This window comes from Gopherus evgoodei, chromosome 12, assembly GCF_007399415.2.
Source record: "Gopherus evgoodei ecotype Sinaloan lineage chromosome 12, rGopEvg1_v1.p, whole genome shotgun sequence".
Lineage (NCBI taxonomy): Eukaryota > Metazoa > Chordata > Testudines > Testudinidae > Gopherus > Gopherus evgoodei.
Genome location: NC_044333.1, coordinates 9,678,036 through 9,692,417, shown reverse-complemented (window position 1 = coordinate 9,692,417; position 14,382 = coordinate 9,678,036). Strand labels below are relative to the sequence as shown.

Below are 14,382 nucleotides of genomic sequence, written 5' to 3'. Positions count from 1 at the left end.
GGGCCCGTGGCAGAGCCAGGGGTTGAGCAGTGAGCATCCCCCGGCACATTGGAATGTTGGCCCCTGTAGCTCCAGCCCCAGAGTCGTTGCCTATACAAGGAGCTGCATTTAACTTCTGAAGAGCCACGTGTGGCTCCAGAGCCACAGGTTGGCCACCCCTGGCCTAGAACAAACAGCCTGACCATTCAACTGGAACCTGAGACAGTGCATTTGGATCCGATTCCGAATCCCCAAGGTCATGAGTGTTCACGGGCAGGGTCTGTTAATCCCAAAGGGACTGTGTGAAGTATACAATTTGGATATGGGATTTTAGGGTACGATGCTGCTCCCATTATTTTGTGATTGGCTTCAAAGGGAGCAGGATTGGAACCTCATTTTGGGCCCATCTCCACTAAGACAGTCAGTATTCCTGCTGGTCCCTGGCAGGAGAACTGATGTTACAACAAGCCATCTGACAAAGGGCATTTTAACTAGCACAAACTGGAAATTCTTTTTTTAATATCTATTTTGCAATTGCATTTTCCAGTAATGGTTCTTAGAATACAAGATGATATACATGCTGTCCTGTCACTGTTTAATCTAACATTCCTAAGATATTAGGCTGTAGTCTTGCTTAACTGCATGCAGAGTTTTCTACTCAGATCAGTGCTAGCCATTCTGGGGAGAAAAACCTGCCAACGCTCTGCAGTCAAAAAATCTACCATTCTATTCCTGAGTCTACCTTAAGTCTGATTTTTTTCATTGCTCTTGCCATTTTACATCTGGGGATGGAGCATGCATGAATTTACCATCCCTGTGCTTTTTATTCCTCTGCCAGTGCTAGTCATGTGTGTTCTCTCTTACTCACACATTTCCTCTCAAAATTGCATTAAGTGTTAGAGTTCTTGGCAGCGCATACAGGATAACATCATTTTTAATAGCAGTCACAAGTGTCCTCTTTCAGAGAGGTGAAGTAAGAGGGTTTTCCAGTGGCATGACATAATGGTGCTGTCAGGAGTATGCACAGTGGGTTAGGATCACTGGGAATGGCTATATGTCTTAGCATCTTTTCATCAATCATTCCTTCTAGAATCAGCTGACATGTCCTAGAAATGGTGAATTCTGGCCTCAAACCAACACCTACTTAACCTCCTATCCCACAGCTCTGACTATATGACTTTTAGTGTCATCTGGCACTTTGAGCCAAATTCAGACCTAGTGTCAGCAGGTGCAACTCTCATGGAAGTCTCTAGGACAAATTCATCATGTGATGTAATGGTACAGAGTAAGCTGCATTAATTTGGCATTCAGTAGCGGTCCAGTTCTGATCTCACCTCTGTTTTATATCAGTGTGACTTCACTGAAGTCTGTGGAATTACTCCTGATTTACATGGATGTGCAAAAAGAGTGTAACTTACACAATGAAGGGGAAGAAGAGGAGGTGGCAGAAGGAAAAGAAATTACCAGAAATGTGTAGAGTACAAGAGGGGGGCTGCTTTACCTCACTCTACAGTATGATGAGTGGAACTGGAGGATGAGGGTCCGGTTTCAGGAGGGACCTAGTTTGGTGAGGCTCCAGGGGCTCAGCAATATAAGCAGGGGCCAAGCTGCTATTGCACACACACACACTAGATCCTCAACATGTATGAGTGGCCTGTCAGCAAGGGTAATGAAGTTCTGTTTCCTGTAACTCTGCCATGTCACTTATTGCTAATGAGAGACACATCTTCCTGCAAGTTGTTTTTCCTGGTGAACTTCCTTCTTCTCCTTTGGTGTGTTAGGTACACACATTTTTTTGCACATACTTAAAATACCAATGAGGCACAAGTGGGATGCTTCTTTACCACTTACACCAGTCATCTAATGCCCAATTGTGCGATGTACTACACCATAGTTGGCATCAGTACTGAATTTTTCCCTGCACCTTGATACTGGTCCTATATCTTAATGGGAATCTGTGAAGATGTACCTGTGGTTTCCTTCAAGGTCAAACATGCTATTATTTTGAACGCCACAGAATGTAACACAGAAATAAAGGCACTAATCAGCTACACAAAAACAAAATAAATGGACAAAATATTAAACAAACAACAGAGATGAGAGGCCAAAGTAAATTCCCAGGGAAAACTCCAACTGGGCTTTTTTTGTGATACAGATTGTTTTTGTAGTGTTTGCAATGTCTCAAATTTGAAACAGGCTCTCTTCAGGCTGGCAGAGGGAAGAAGAGATTGATCCAAACTGGGCTTTAAGTGACATGTTTTGGCATAACTGAGCTAAAGCGTTTACATGGCTGTTAAAGAGGAGGATGAAGTTTTAAATGGCCACCATGTCCACTTTGGCATAAAAACGTAACTTTTATATGCAGTGTAGCTGTGTGGGTCCCACAATATTAGACAGACAAGGAGGATGAGGTAATATCTTTTATTCATATTACCTCAACCCCTTGTCTAACTAAATTTATGACTTAAGTAAATCCAACTTTGTTTAAAGGTCTAGTGAAAGAGAATATCAATCGGGGAGGCAAGGTGGATGAGGTAATATCTTTTATTGGACCTGCTGCTGGTGAAAGACACAAGCTTTCAAGCTTACAGAGATCTGAAGAGCTTAATGTAAGCTCAAAAGATTGTCTCGCTAGTATCCTGGGACCTACACAGCTACAACACCACTGCAAATATCAAATTGGTCATCAGAGGTGTGATTTTCAAAAATCAGTGAGAGTTTGGCATTCAGCACTGCTGAAAAATCACATCCTAGATTAATTCTTCCACTTGGAGGAGACACTACGGTGGGTGCTTTAGAAACCATGGTAGATGACAGAAAGATACTCCGTTCCAGCCTCAGTCCAAGCCCATGCCACATACTCATGATGGACCGATTTATTATTCAAGAGCTGCAAACAATTCCAAGAATAATGAAAAGTTTTCAATGTTGCCAGTCCCCAGTATTCAGAAATCATGAGTCAGGACCCAGAAATCATGAGATTTCAAAAATAATAAATTTGGAGCTCTTTTTATTTGACATCTGGTATGTGCATTTTTAGGGTTTTACATTTTTAACCTTATCTCTGCAGTCATGAGGGCTAGAAACTTAAGGTTTGGAGGTTGTGTTTTCCCCCCTCCCCCGCCCCCAGTGTATGCTGGAATTCTGGTATAGTCACATGATTCTGGGTCTGGGGCTTTAAGAAAAACACCAAATATGAGACTTGTGGTAAAATTGAGAGAGTTGGCAACACTGAGTTTTATAGCCAGGGAGTCATTGAACCATGTAAAAATTATACCAAAGTCAGAGGAAAACATGGCTGAGAACAAGACACTTGCACTGTTACTGAAAGGTAGGTTTACAGTTGAGGACTTATTCAAACAATCAGAATCAGGATGCTCAGATTTTGAACTACCCAGAGCTGAGGCCCTGGTTAGAAAGAGGTGAGGGGATTATCTCTCAGACATTACCTGTGCCACTCACCTCAGAGCTGCCTCCTGCATCCGCATTTAGGTGACAGAAATTGGAAGGGTCACCTTGAGATTCCATGGGCCTCCTTGCTAGGATGGACTAGTCTCTCTCCAGCTTCAAAGGGGAGTCCAGAATATTTGAGCCTCAATCCCCACCCCATCAACACCCTCACACACGTCACTTAAAATTTGAGTAAAAAATAGATACCATGAACGTGGCAATGAAAAGCATTTGAATTCTCTCAAACTGCTTGTTTACTTGAATTTGAAACTCTCTTATAAAAATGTGTCTTTGAAAGAATTGTAATGTTTTGTGCATCAACCCACTAAGACATTAGAAGGACACTGGAAAGGGAAAGAACAGGGTTTCTTCACCGTGAGCCAGGCCCTCAGAAGTTATGACTTCAGTGGAGCTACTGATTTAGGATCTGGCCCTGTGTCTTTTGTTTAAAAATGGGCCCGAATTTTGGGCAAGTTGAGGTCTGGATCCAAGTTTTGTTGGTTTTACCTGTCTATACTAAGGGCTAAACCATGGCCTAGGTTTTCCAAACCAACTAGGTGAATGAGTCATGCAACACTTAGTCATTTCAATAAGAGCTGCGTGGCTCAATCCCCTCGTCAGGTTTGAAAATCTCAAGCTGAAACTCCAGCTCTGGATTCCCCGGAAGTTCAGCTCCAATTCGAGATTAACAGTTTGCAGCTCCAGCGCTGCGGGATTTCAACGCTGCAGCATGTGCTCCCAACTTATAGCCTTTAACCTCAATAGTATTTGTCTTTTATATCGGAAATCATTCTGTTCTATTTTTTTCTGACTTTTTCTGTAAAGAAACATGTATTTTTGGTGAATATTGATTGCATATATCATATTTTTACAATGTCTTTAGAAAAAGAAATAAATTAGTTTGGCTTTCTTTGCCTCCGCTTTCATTTCTTACTCAATAAAACTTATTAAAAAGAGGAATATAATTGAGTATGGGATGTTGCAATGGTAGGAAATGAGGGCACCATGGGAAGCTCTGAGCGAATAACTGCCTTCACCAGCTCTGACAACTTATCCACCTGAAAGATCCTGGAGATACTTAGATTGTCAGCTCTTTGGGGCAGGGACTTTTTGTTGTGTTAGCACCGCACCTAGTACAATGGAGTCCTGGTCTGTGACAAGGGTTCCTAAGCACTGTGGTAAAACAAATATAATAAGGAGAATCCTGCTGTCCAGAAACAGGGATGTGCAAAGCCCATGTGGTTTGGATTCTGGTGACAGCTGTGCAAACGTCAGTGATTTTTGGTTTGCAGGGTTGCTTCCTCCCCAGTTAAATGCTCTGGTTTCCCATCACAACCAAGCTTCAGCACCAAGTTCCATAGAGGTTCCACCTATAATTCTGATGGGCCTGTCAGCAAATATGACCAGAAATTGAGGTTTGTTACAAAGCTTGATGACAGGCAAAGTTCGTTTAGTTTCAATGCCATGATGTAAGTTGGCCACGTAAGTAGCTCACCTCATTGACCACAGTATCTGAGCACTTCACAAACATTAGTGAACTTGTCCTCATAACATCCCTGAGAGGTAGGGAATGATCATCTCAGTTTTACAGATGAGAAACTGAGGCATGAGGGGATTAAGTGGCTTCCCCAAGGTCACACAGGAAGTCTTGGCAGAACCAGAAACTGAACCCAGGAATGAAATCCTGTTCCCACTCAAGTCAACGGGAGTTTTACCATTGACTTAAGTGGAGTCAGGATTTTTCCACAGTCCAATACCTTAGCCACTAGACCATCCTTCTTCCATGTATCACCCTGTTCTAATCCTAACCCCATGGATCATTGTATCAGGGTAGACTTTCAGAGTGCAGTACTCTCTGCCCTAGTGATGGACAAGAGCGACGTTTGACAATCAGCTGTTATGCTCATACAAAGCACATGGGATCTTTATAGAGGAAGGTAAATACACAGCATTTATTGAGAATACAACAGGTAGCATATGCTTTTTAGTCACACACACATACACACATATAATCCTGCCCGTGATGTTCATAATTACCAGTCTATTGTAGCTCAAGTCAATCTAATGGCCAGTTAGATTGAGCACGAGTGTGGAGCTGGGCTCTTGTCAGTTGCGATCCGATGCTCTTGGAGTGTGGCAGGACGAAACCAAGGTCCCATGGCCAGGCACCCTGGTTCTTATAGGTTTTTTTCCTTTGTTGAAGTCTATGGATTTTGCTGTGTCAGTTTGTGATTGATTACTTTTTAATTGGTGTAAACATTTCAATACACCTCCGAGAGGGTCATCCTGTCCTTTGTTCTGATTTAATCAATTGTCCTACTTTTTCTTCCTTGACTCTGGCTATAACAATGGCCTTCACACCTTATCTTTTCCTAATGAATGCATTCTCATTCACACAAACAGATTGAGAATACAAACAGTAGTATTTTATATTGAGCAAAAAGGCATTGGAGATATACCAATCTCCTAGAACTGAAAGGGACCTTCAAAGGTCGTAGAGTCCAGCCTGCTGCCTTCACTAGCAGGACCAATTTTTGCCCCAGATCCCTAAGTGGCCCCCTCAAGGACTGAACTCACAACCCTGCATTTAGCAGGCCAAAGCTCAAACCACTGAGCTATCCCCAAAGGCATTGCAAATTAAACCTTGCCTTCAATGTTTCTCTAATCTACTTAACATAGATACAATAGAGAGTTCTGTCTTTTGCCTACTAAACCTTAAAACAAAGAAATGTATATTTAACTAGAGTGCCTAATTTGTAATACATATAGGAAACCATAGTAGACATCATAACTTATCCTAAAACAGAAGGTGACCATAATCAGTCAGAAGGATTGTTCTGGTCTGTCATTCCTTTCTGCTATTCAAAAAAGGTGGCTGACAGGATGAAATCAAATCATACATTAATTCTCATAGTACATTATAAAATCCAGCTCCTACACAGCCAAATCTGATCATGAGCAGTTTCAGTTCTCTTTTGGCGGGGTAGGTCTTGGCTTATTTAAAAGCTTCACATGCCAGACTGAGCCTTCTGCCCAACCTTGTCCAGTGACCCTTGAGGGACAAGATGCCATCCAGTGGGTTGGAGAACCAGTGCCAGCTCAAAGAATACCCTGCACAGCCCAACACACATGATGGGAAACAGTAAATCTTCGAACAGCTAATATAACCATATTCTCCTAATTCATTCTATTGGGTCTAAACTTTTGGTGAACTTTGGAGCCAAAACACACCCAGACTGGCCGTCTCTGCATAATCCTTTCTGAACCCTTTATCGAACAAAGCACTGACCTGCAAACTACTCATGACACCCCCTTTATCAAGTAGCCATTAGCCTTTATCTCTATGCATTTACTTGTTAAACTTGCTTTTCCTGTAAAATCTTGATTGATTATGCATGACCATTATCTTTTATTAATCACTTTGTTTACTTCTGTGTATAAATATTGATGCTCACCCCTAATAAAGGGGCCACACTTATTCTAAAGCTTTTGGGTTAGTGTGAGCCCGTTGATCAACGCATTTGTGTCTGGTCTCTGACAGAATTGTGTGCCCATAGCCTCCCGCACGAACTCGGGTGCTGGAGAGGTGAGTAAGGACTTGCTTTATTACCTAACAATTTGGGGGCTCGTCCGGGATACCTTCTGGTGCGGTACCTCTGTCCAGTGGTCAGACCACTCATATATGAATTGGCAAGGCGCCACAGGAGATTTCTCCCAGCCAATTCAATATTGAGGGGTCGTGTAGTGGTGTCCTTACCCAGCTGAGTGGGCCCCACCATTTCCCGCTTGCTTTTTACTCTCAGCAAATCGACCCTGTCGCTCAGGAAACCCCATCCTGCACCCGGACTCTGGCAGCAGCTGCCCTGCTGATCACAAAGGCAAAGAGCCTAACCCTGGGTCATTTTACCACGGTTTGGACCTCTCATGCCTTGTCAGCCCTTCTGCGTAGGGGCACAACCCAAGTCTTTTCGGCCCATCGTCAGCAACAGCTAGAGGCCAAACTCTTAAAAGACACTAACCTAATTTTTGAAAGGTGTGGACCCCTTAATCCAGCTACCTTGCTTCCTGACCTGCCAGTCCTCCAGGATCAGCACGACTGTGTGGAAGTAGTTTCCAGCATCTTACAGATAAGGGACAACCTGTTTGCATCCTCTTCTCGGACAAAAGCTCCTTCTATGTTAATGGCAAGCGTTTCACTGGTTATGCTGTCACCTCTGAATGGGACATTCAAGAGGCCGCCTCACTGCCAGGCAACTGGGGAGCCCAAGCCGCTGAACTCTATGCCCTGGCCCGAGCTTGCCAGTTGGCCGCTGGTAAGACCGTTACCATTTTTACTGATAGCAAATATGCTTTTGGAGTTGTGCATTGTCATATCCACCTCTGGAAGTTTCGAGGTTTCCAGACAGCTGCCGGTAAACCCATTCAGCACCTCCCCCTCATCCACAAGCTTTGGACGCCCTCCAAAAACCCTCTGTCCTGGCTGTAGTTCACTGCCGGGCCCATACTAAAGATAGTAGCCCCGTTACCCGTGGGAATGCCCTGGCTGACGCCTCCGCCAAAAAGGCTGCCACCTTACCTTTAGCCATGCCCACATTGGCTATTGCAACCTCCTCCTTTACTCCACCGCACCCCGTACCAGTACCCGCTGCTCAACTACAATCGTGGGAGAGCCTCGGGGCCACTCTGGTCAAAGGGACCTGGCTTATGCCAGATGGCCGAGCCTGCCTCCCTCGCTCCACATACCCCGTGGCAGTTCGCTGGCACCATCATAAAGGGGGTCACTACGGCACGCACGCCCTCATGGACACTATCGCTCGCTTTTGGTATGCTCCAGGCATTCAACCCTATTGCCTATCAATAGTGAAAGCATGCAGCACATGTCAGCGTAATGGACCTGCTCCGCCTCTTAACAAAATTAAGGGTGGAAGACCTCCGCCTGCTGCTCCATTTCAACATCTTCAAATTGACTTTGCAGATATGCCAAAGGCTTTTTGGAAAAAGCACCTCCTTGTTTTGGTTTGCCCTCTGACTTCCTGGGTCGAAGCTTTTCCTACTGCTAATTGTACTGCTGCCACAGTGGCGAAGATTCTCCTTAGAGATATTGTACCCCGTTTTGGCATCCCTCTTGTGCTTGACTCAGATCGCGAACCTCACTTTACTGGTCATGTCCTTGGCCGTTTACAACAAGGACTGGGCATTTCACACTCCTTTCATACACCCTACCACCCCCAGTCTAGCGGGAAAGTTTAGCGTATGAATAGGAAACTTAAGTTTACATTGGCTAAATACTGTCAGGAAACAGGATTAAAGTGGCCTCAGGTACTTCCCTTGGTCCTGTTTCACCTTCGTACTCGCCCAACCCGCGCATTGGGATTATCCCCCTTTGAACTGCTCTATGGACACCCCCCTTTCAAAGGCGGGGCGCTACCACGTGCTGATGTTTCACTATTGGGAGGGGATCATATGACCGCGTGTCAGTTTCTCTCCCTACAGGCTCGCCTCCGTACCCTTTGGAAAGCCTCGCAGTTTTCCCAGACCGTGCCGCTGGAGGAACAAATCCACCCGTTCCAACCAGGGGACTTGGTCTGGGCCAAAAAGTTCCTTCGTGACGACACCCTCCAGCCAAGGTTTACTGGACCCCACCAGGTTCTTTTGACAACCCAGACTGCAGTGTTCCTGAAAGGACGCAAATCTTGGATCCACCACTCCCACGTCAAGCCAGCCGTAGTGGACCACAGTGATGGACCAGCAGCTCTTGTCACCACTGAGGACACTGCCTTCGACCAGTGGACCAGCTTACCTCTCTCAGACATTAGACTTAAATTAACTCGGAAAAAATGAGAGGACCCTTTATTCTGACAACTGTATGTTTTTTATGCTTTTTTAGTTTATTTTCTGCTTATGAAGATAATGCTTTTATTAGATATTCCCACGAGGTTAAAACTCGTATTTTAGAAAATAGAAGTAATTGCTGGGTATGTACTCAATTTCCAGTAAATGCAGCACAGGGACTCCCCTTCACACCCATTCCCCTAACCACTGCTAATATGACTTGGATGCCACCGACTAGAATAAAAGATCCAGTCCAACCCAATCTTACATGGGACAAAACAGAAGTGCTAATTAACAAATATCTCAGGGTAACCAATCAAACAGGATCACTGTGTTTTGTTAAAGAAAAAGGGTCAACTTTTGTGGGAACAAGTAAATGCAACATATATTTTAATGGCACCGCCTTTAGTAAAAATCTTGGCTTCAAGCCTTGCGCATCCCACTTATCCCATATGTGGATCCCTCACCCCGATCCAACCTTTTCAACTTTTTCATGGAGGGGCAGGTTTTCAGAGTCAGTTTTTAAAAAGCCCTGCTCAGAGGGTGTCCAACTAATTGTTAAAGGATACACAGTTGCCTTCTACAACTGCTCAAGCAGTACTACACTGCCCTTTGAGGACCACACTACCAAATTGTGCCTCTGCAGTTCACACAACGACCCCTCTGCGTTACCAGGGGAACAGTGGTACACCGGGTGGTGGGTTACCTCCTACTTTGAAAAATGGAATACCCAAAACGCATTATATGGAACATACTGGGTGTGCGGGCCCAAGGCTTATTATTTTCTCTCCCCTGATTGGGCAGGGTCATGTTATTTGGCATGGCTAGCACCGCCTTCTCGCATCTCCCTCACTCCCCCTCATTTTCCCCACGTTCGTAACATTCGTGAAACTGACAGAGATATTAATCTCCGTGATGGTTTGTCCTGGCAGCGGTGGGCTGGTCACACTAGCTTGAAGGGTGCTATCATCCGTCTACAGGGACTATTAGAATCTTTGACCAATAAAACTGCAACCCTATTTGAAAATCAGGCCGGGAAAATGTCCCAGCTGCGCCAGTTAGCTTTGCAAAACAGAATGGCTTTAGATATGATGTTAGCAGCCCAGGGAGGAACTTGCGCCCTCATAAATAAAAAATGCTGTGTTTTTGTAAATAACACCTACTCTGACACTTTTCAACGTACCAAACACCTAAGGGAAATGGCTAAAAACTACTCCTCTGGCCAGCCACCTTATGATTGGTGGGGAGCCTTATGGAATTGGCTGCCCGGACTTGGGTGGGTTAAAAACCTCTTGGTGGGTGTTGTTGGGGCCATAGTAGTCCTTATAATACTGTGTTGCTGTATTCAGTGTGTCCCCTCCCTCATAAACTCATGTAAGTCAGTTTATTCTTTTCCCACTTCAGCTAAAAGCCTTACTCTCTTCAAATTGGCCCAGGCTAAAATTGCCAAGCGGCCCTTGAGATCTTAAAATAGGGTGTAGCTTTTTGATTAATAGTTATCTCAAAGCTACAAATGGAGGAATATTGGGTCTAAACTTTTGGTGAACTTTGGAGCCAAAACACACCCAGACTGGCCGTCTCTGCATAATCCTTTCTGAACCCTTTATCGAACAAAGCACTGACCTGCAAACTACTCATGACACCCCCTTTATCAAGTAGCCATTAGCCTTTATCTCTATGCATTTACTTGTTAAACTTGCTTTTCCTGTAAAATCTTGATTGATTATGCATGACCATTATCTTTTATTAATCACTTTGTTTACTTCTGTGTATAAATATTGATGCTCACCCCTAATAAAGGGGCCACACTTATTCTAAAGCTTTTGGGTTAGTGTGAGCCCGTTGATCAACGCATTTGTGTCTGGTCTCTGACAGAATTGTGTGCCCATAGCCTCCCGCACGAACTCAGGTGCTGGAGAGGTGAGTAAGGACTTGCTTTATTACCTAACAATTCCAGTGACACCTCTAAACAAGTCCAGCAGTATGTCAATGTTAGCACACTCGCCATGTGCTGAGTAACTGAGCTCTGCAAAATTCCTTTGTCTATCAAAAGCTCTGGGTGGATCTATTGCCCCTTTGGCCAATAGGCAATGCTCCTCTGGGTCTTCCATCTGCAGGACGCCTCGGAAAAGCCATGTACTATTAATTATCTGTACCGCAGTAGCACTGAGATCCTCTAGCTGAGATTGAGGCCAGGGCCGTCCTTAGGCATAGGCAACATAGGCAGCTGCGTAGGGCACCTGAAAATTTGGGGCACCACTGGGTCTTAGTGTCCACCCTCTTGTTTTCCTATCCCTGTTTTGACCCTTCCTGCAGGCTCCCACAGATGGCTGCTCTAGCCTGGTGAGTCTTCCTTGGGAGAGAATCTAGTAGTTAAAAGTGAAAAAACCTCCAGCCTGCCAGACCTATTAGCAAAACATTGAAACTGTTAAAGAGACATTCAAGGGGTAATAAAGCCATTTAACAGGCATTTGCCAACCCCAAGGTATATACTGACAGGTTTCAGAGTGGTAGTCCTGTTAATCTGTATCAGCAAAAGAGTCCTTGTGTCACCTCAAAGACTAACAAATTATTTGGGCATAAGCTTTTGTGGACTAGAACCCATTTCATCAGATGTCCACGAAAGCTTATGCCCAAATAAATTTTTATACTGTCAGTTTCTGACTTTACTGACAAAAACAGTTGTGCATTAATGTAATATTTACACAGAACATGTCAGTCTACAGGACCTTAGTTTAAAATTTGCTTTAAAAATATTTCATTAGTGAGCTGGTGAAGATTATAAAATCACATTTGTAAAAAATGCTTGCATAGAGTTTTAGATGCACAATCATCTTTAGCCTTATATGTGTGGATCTTCACACACAGTTTTTTAAATAAATCCTTCAAAAGACCTCCTTTATCTAAAATACACATTTTAATTACTATAGTTAAAAAAAAAGTGCTTCCAAGTCTTCCTGTCCATCCCTTCACCACCTCACCCCCCACTCCCCACTGAAGAGAGCCCTTAAAGGGACAACAGTCCTTCCCTTCCAGATAGCTGGACAAAGAGTTCCCTTTCTTTACTTCTGACTATCCGACAAACTAGTTTTAAAAGAACCCTCCAGCAAAATCAGTACCTTAGTAAGACAAAATCCTTGTTATACCTAAAATCTTTGGAAACATATTTTTTTAAAGTTGGTGAAATTTCATAACCATGTATCTAGTTATGGAGATCACACAAAGTAAATTACTGTTCCCTTTTTCTAAAAGCAATGAACATTGTTATGAACACACTAAACCTCTCTGATTAATTTAAAAGAATGTCTTTGTTTCAGTGAGTTAAATATGTAGTAATCTGGAATACTGGTTTAAGATTTGAGTACATTTAAAATATAAATTCAATTTAGAAATACTGATGAAGAAAATGTAAAACAGAGAAGAGCTGCATCATGTATTCCATTATATGTAATGTTGTATTCAGCAGGACAGCTGACACCCTTACTATGAAGTTTTTGCAAATAAATCTCTGACAAACTTCAGGGCATATCAAAAAACCTGTGACTGACATTTTTTATTCCCAAATTTTAGTGCTTTTAATTAGGTACTTTCTTCATGTCCATTCTGCATGAGGGAGAGTGCATGGAAGTCTCTGCGGGGAACTGTGACTCTCCGCCACCATGAGGCAGGCTGGGCATCTCATTATCCTTTGCTGTCAAGTCCCTCCTCCCCCTCCCCCACCAGGCTGTGAGCTTGGGCTGCCATCCGGCATAGGGGCACCAGTTTAATAATACTGCCTAGGGCCCCATAAATCCTAAGGACGGCCCTGATTGAGGCCCCCATGCTGCTAGAAGCTATATGCTCACATTACAGAAATATGACAGTCTCTGCCTCAGAGCACGTGACAAGAAACAGCTGAAGAATATAGACACATCAAAACAATGAATAGGTAGCAGTGTCAGGAGAGAGGGGTCCACCCTGGCCACTGTTCCTCTCCTTACCTTCCAGTCCCTACTGCATGGGTCTCAAAACAGCAGCAGCAACTACCCACAGAGGAGAGGTATGACTTAGGAGGCTCCCTGTTTATCTTCATCCTGCAGAAGGAAGCAAAGGGACAGGGAGGCCCCAAAACTCACAGGAGGGGAGGAACAGTGAGTCTACAGCATGCTTCCACATCCACTCTGGGTGGCTGGGGCCCAGAGGGAGCATTGTAAAAGTAACAGCAGACCTAGGGAGCTGCTTCTCTGTGTGGAAGGTACTGCCTCCTTCCAGAAGTGGCTGGCTTCAGGCTGGAAGCGCAATGCAGTATCCAGCCAGGTATCAGACTCCAGGGCAGACTCCCAGCATGGCTGTCTATATCCCCTGGGGCAAAATGAAAATTAGGCACAGCCCTGTCTCTGATTCACAGCTCAGTTCGGCTCCCACTGGGATCAGTGGGAAGATTTCCATTGATTTCCATGGGGAAAGAATAAGGCCAGTAATGCTAAAGGCTGGGGGAGGGGTGTGTTGGTCACATTACTTGTTAATAAGCTGTTCTGTTTCAAGGGACTAAATATTAGCTGAAGTTGCTCAGTTGCACCTGCCCATAGTAGAAAAATTTATGATATATCACTTACACACCTGTGTAGTCAGTATTGCTGGTGAAAATGCTTTGGTTAAAATCATTATTTTTTTTACCAAAAATTTGCTTTTTTTGGACAATATGAACATTTTTTTTTAAATTGTATCATTTAAAATTTTCCGTTTTGTCAAAAATGAAAAAGTAATTCTACTAATAAATACTTCTCATACTCCCTAACTCTTCTACAGCACTTTTCATCAGTAAATCTCAACGCACTCCACACAGGAAGTCAGTATTCTGATCCCCATTTTACAGATGGGGAAACTGAGGCACAAGGAGGCACTATAACTCGCCCATGGCTATTCAGCAAACCAGTAACTACTTGAATGTAGATGCCATTCTAAATTAATGTTTTTATTTTAATTCCATTTGATTCAAATCAAAAGGGAAAAAACCATGTTTTTTGGTCCCTCATTCAATTTAGTCCCCCAGATTTTTTTTTCCTAAGAGAGAAACCAAAACCAAACATCATTTTTTTTACCTTTTTCACTTGAATCCACTTGACTCTAAATGAAAATTTT

The 14,382-nt window shown here is 43.6% G+C and overlaps 1 long non-coding RNA gene across 1 annotated transcript; it reads left to right on the top strand.

The window, feature by feature from the left end:
* The first annotated feature begins 93 nt into the window (after window positions 1–93).
* Window positions 94–4,344, top strand: LOC115660255. The gene is made up of 2 exons (XR_004002794.1): window positions 94–3,314; window positions 3,842–4,344. It is a non-coding gene; the product is annotated as an uncharacterized LOC115660255 (long non-coding RNA).
* The last annotated feature ends 10,038 nt before the right edge of the window (window positions 4,345–14,382 follow it).